General features: G+C 44.8%; 1 long non-coding RNA gene across 1 annotated transcript; it reads left to right on the forward strand.

Moving 5' to 3' along the window:
- The first annotated feature begins 356 nt into the window (after window positions 1-356).
- Window positions 357-4121, forward strand: LOC144731242 (uncharacterized). The gene is made up of 3 exons (XR_013587929.1): window positions 357-1623; window positions 1960-2730; window positions 2909-4121. It is a non-coding gene; the product is annotated as an uncharacterized LOC144731242 (long non-coding RNA).
- The last annotated feature ends 1024 nt before the right edge of the window (window positions 4122-5145 follow it).

Consider the following 5145-nt stretch of genomic DNA (forward strand, 5'->3'; position numbering starts at 1 on the left):
CGTTTTATTAACTCGCCCCTAATGCGATGGCTGGAACTGCTTCTCTTTGGCGAGGCGTGTGATGTTAGCTGCTGTTGATGATGTTGTTGCTACTCGCAACTGCTTTTCCAGGTTTGCTCCTAGATTTTTTGAATTTCGAGTCCCGCCTGCGGTTGCCTTGGCAGGGCCAAAACCAAATAATTTCGGGGGCCTCATACGGCCCGCGGGCCGGACGTTCCCCACCCCTGCTCTAAAACAACAACAAAAATAAAACTATATTCTTGGTTCTTTCGGTAAAGTCACGTAGAAGGGAAATAATAAAATAATAAAAATATTAAAACAATACAAATTCTCACGACGTTTCGACTGCAACACAAGCAATAATCATCATGAGGTGTGAAATCCACAGCAAGAAAATTTGAAAAAAGTGGCGGTTTGTCCTGACGTCAGCACCACGGACAGCGATTTGGCAGTTGGTCAGATGGACGAGTCCATCTATGTTCGGAAAAGAGGAGGGGGGAGAGAAGAAGAGAATGGAATGCGGTCTGAAAGTCACTGTAAGCGTGAACACAATCAATTAAGACCCGAAATGGTTAATCAAATCCTTCCAATGATTATTATTTTCGACTTACGATGGGGTCGTCGTAACGCATCTCCACCGTAAGTCGGGGACTACCTGTATAGGAAGGTAAGCAAATAAATAAAAAATATATATACACAAATAAAACGAAACTATGTTTTATCTTAACAGGTGGAAAGCCCACTGAGCTATTAACTTATTTTTCAGAAGCGACCTGGCCACAAATGATAGCTGAACGAAGTGGCTGATCGTATGAAAAAATAAAAATAGATTTGACCCTTTCTGGCTATTAAACAGGAGTTAAGATGTTCAAACACCAAATTGAAACCTTTAAACTAAAAATAATTAATAGAGCGTGCATTAACCACACGTACTTGTGGTGAGCATGCAAACAAATATGCTCTGCTAATAAACACATTCCTGCGGAGGGAGCTGGTAGGAACGTCAGTCCCTCCAGAAAAACGCGATTATGCGATCGCATGATTCCATGCAAAATCAGCCAAAGTCCGCATATTTATGCGGGGGGCGCGTTTCAAATACGCCGCACTTTCGCCGCATAAATTGCAGATTTCCGCGCGCAAAATATGCGGGCTTGCATGATTTCATAATCCCCGCATTTTCGTTGCAAAAAGTCACATATCTTAGCAGAAAGTTGAAAAATGTTGCGTTTACTTCACACAAGCGCAGCCATTTCCCATGTTGCCATGGGAACGTTATGAAGTGACGTCACTCATTACGCGACATCATTGAAAAGCTGCAAACCCCGCGATGCCAATGAAACCATGATGAAGCCCGCAAATCTTTCTCATTTGCCAACAAACATAAGCGCAAAAGACCGCGCAAAGCAGTTTCCCAGTGTGTTACATGACAGTGGGGGCAAATTATTTTGCACTCCGTGCAACTGCGTGTTGGACCACAGGCGGAAGTCGACGCTGGACAGTCACTTTGCAACCGACAAACATTCGAGGATGGTTAAAGCAGCAGCGGAATCAGCCAAGATGAAGCAGCTCACCTACACCGAGGCGTCAACTTCCAAAACAGTTGCTAGGGCTGAAAGAATCAAGGTCAGTAGCCTATTAGATTAAAGCTTGTAAAATTATGAAAAGGCTGATAGTTAAATTGAATCAGAGAGAGGTGTGTGTGAATGAGATTTCCAAGTATGTTGTGTGTGGATGTAAGTTAACGTTAGGGTTAGATAGACTAACAGTAGTGTAATTTCCCATGCAAGATGATTGATTTTGGCATGAAAGAATTATGTTTTATTTGCAGAAACACTACTGTTCTGTGAAAGTTTACTGTAAATGATTCAGTTTTATACAGCAGTTTTCTGTAGGTTACACTGGACTTTGTGTGTGTGTGTAATACAGCCCATTGATACAAAAGTATTTTTCTGTTTGTAGATTTGTGAAACCTGGGTTGCCACCTGCACTGCCATCAACATCCCACTGTCTAAGACTGACCACCCTGCACTGAGGAAATTTCTGAATGAGAAAGTCATCAATGGCGGCGCCATTCCAGGGTTTCACCAGCTTCAAGATATGTACTTGGGAGCAGTATATGAGAAGGAAAAAGAGAAGCTGAAGACACTTCTTGCCAGAAAGCCTCTTGCTGTGATATTTGATGAGACTCCAGATGTCGAGGGGAGATGTGTCCTGAATATCCTCCTTGCACCACTTGAGAAGGATCATTCTGGGAGGATCTTGGCCTACCTTGCAGATACTGTTGTCCTTGTGCAATGCAATCATTCCACTGTATCCATGTCTGTCGTAAGGTGCCTTCAAGAATACAGCATTAACAACGAGGATGTGATTGTGTTCGACACTGATAATGCAGCCTACATGAAGAAGGCATTCACAGCAGCTCTGCAGTCGTTGTTCCCCAACTCGATACACATCACATGCATGGCACACATAATGAATCTCATAGGCAATGCCTTCCGCAAACCTTTTGTTCAGTTGAACAGCTTCATGCTAAGTTTCTCCCAGATGTTCTTCAATGCTGGATCACGCAAGAGAAGATACCTCTGCTTCTTGTCAAACAAGCTGCCTAGAAAAAAGGCGGTCATGCCTCCAAACCCCTGTGCAACACGCTGGAACTCCTGGTTCTCTGCAGTGCAGTACCACGCACAGCACTTTGGACTGTACAAGGAGTTCATAGAGATGGAAATCGAGGTAAAAACTTCCTTCACATAATTCCTCAATACAATTAACACTTCCTTTTCTTCATCAGTTAACCCCCTTTGCACATACAAACATGAATAGTTTAGTAAGATCAAAGTAAAACAAATAATTGCATTGAACATATTGTATGTTTGACCTAATTCCTTTCTTTCTATTTGTGTTTTTATAGGTGTGTAGCAGAAGTGCTCCACAGTCTGTGGAGAGACTCCACGAGATGCTTCAAGACCAAGACCTAGCTCAGTCCCTGAATGTCCAGATCAACATCATGGCTGACAAGTGCAAACGCTTCCTAAGTCTTCTCGATATCTTCCAGAGCAGACGTCCTGTGACCACAAAGATCTTCACTTATCTGGAGGATCTGCAGGTGGTCTTTGCTGCCAACAAAGAGCTGCAGTATGAGGCGTGTGCCGAATACTTTGAAGGGTTTAACTTACCTTACACCACAAAGACACAGATCCTCTGCACAGTTGGTCAGGCATATGAAAACGCTGAAGAAAAGCTCACCAAGTACATGTCACATGGGCAGCCGGCCATTGAGTTTCTCCTGGAGGTTAGGGTGTTTGACCCTCGCCACATTGCATTCCTAGATGACTCCGTAGCAAGCTACAAGGCCATTCCAGGTTTCACTGAAGTGCAGGGTGATGAATTTGATTCTTACTTCAAGACTCTTGGTCCAGCAGCACTCAGAGCTGCACCATTCGGCGTGGTGGATTTGGATGTGTTTTGGGATGGCCTACAGGAGAGACTTCCTGTGCTGAGTTCCTTGGCCAAGCGGTACAAAGATGCTGTCTCAAACTCAGCTGATGCTGAACGCAGCAACAGCATCTACAAACTAGTGTTGTCTAACCGAAGAAGATCAACTACCAACCAAAACCTCAAAGCCTTGGTCTTCCTTTACCATAACCAATGAGTCCGCAGTGGAGCATTTGAGAGGGAGGAGATGGTGGAGGGGGAGGAGATGGACACTGAGGGAGAGGGGATGGAGGATGAGGATGGTGAATGATTGGCTAGTGTTAGAGGCTACGTAGTTAGTTTTATTCAGGAGTTTATGCAACTTTACAGTTGTAAGATTGCACTTTTTTGTTAGTAGTATGTAAATTTACATTACTGTAAGACTGTACTGTTACTGTATTGCTTACGTTACTGTGCACTGAAAACACTTATTATAACAGAAGATGTCTGTTTTGTATAGCTACCTCTGTAAAACAGGAAGCACACATTTTATTTTTTAATATTTTATTTATTCATTTTTACAGAAGTTGTAGCATATTCATTTTGTAAAGCTACAGAACTTGTTCGACTCAATGTTTTGTAAGTTTGAGCCATCTGTTTGTTAAGGTCTGAAATAAAACAAGATGAGAACTTAAATATTCCCAGCACTTTCTGTGATGTAATATGCTTGCTTATCATAGGAAGTAATAAGAAATGACTCTTTACATTAAAGTAGTAGCCTAGTGAATAGGGTGTTGGGGGAATCACTTTTTTTTCTCTTTTTCATCAAACCGCAGTTTTTGCAAGTTCCCGCAATTTTTGCAAGTTCCCGCAATTTAATCGCATAAAATTGCATAAATATCCCGCATATTCTATCGCATTTTTTAAGAAAACGTGCCGCATAATCAACGATTTTTGCCCGCAACAATCACCAAAAAACTCCGCGTTTTTCTGGAGGGACTGGAACGTTGGGTTGCTCGGTCAATGGCCAGGGTCAACGGCGGCGTGGTGTATTCCGCAAATATGCCCGACTGTGAGGGCGGGCACAAGCCGGCGTGAGTAGGTTAAACGTTGAGTTTTATAAGGGCACCACGGGGTGACCAGCCCCTCCCCACCCCACCCAGCCCCTCCCCACCCTTCCCACCCAGCCACTCCCCACCCTTCCCACCCAGCCCCTCCCCACCCTCCCCTCCCCACCCAGCCCCACCCTCCCCACCCAGCCCATCCCCACCCTCTCCACCCAGCCCCACCCTCCCCACCCAGCCCCTCCCCACCCTCCCCACCCAGCCCTTCCCCACCCTCCCCACCCAGCCCCACCCTCCCCACCCAGCCCCTCCCCACCCTCCCCACCCAGCCCCTCCCTCCCCACCCAGCCCCTTCCTGCACGACGGACGGATGCAATAATCCCCTGTGGGCTGGTGTAACCAGGAGGTTCCTACCAGTATAATCAAACCTGTTATAGGAATGGCCGTACAGCATTTAAAACATTTATTAAAATACGACGCAAGTCGTTGATTAAGAATAACTCTCGGTGTTTGCCCTCCGGGTTACCCAGGGTGAGTCAAATTCATTAATAATGAAACGGTGCTAATTGCATGTAATTATTCAATCCCATTCTAGAATGTAATTAGTTGAAAGCGGAGTCCATTTCTTCATCGTTTGATGTGTCAATGGGTGTGCAGTCTGGGGCAATCG

This window comes from Lampetra planeri, chromosome 38 (assembly GCF_965212315.1).
Source record: "Lampetra planeri chromosome 38, kcLamPlan1.2.h2, whole genome shotgun sequence".
NCBI classification, from domain to species: Eukaryota; Metazoa; Chordata; class Hyperoartia; order Petromyzontiformes; family Petromyzontidae; genus Lampetra; species Lampetra planeri.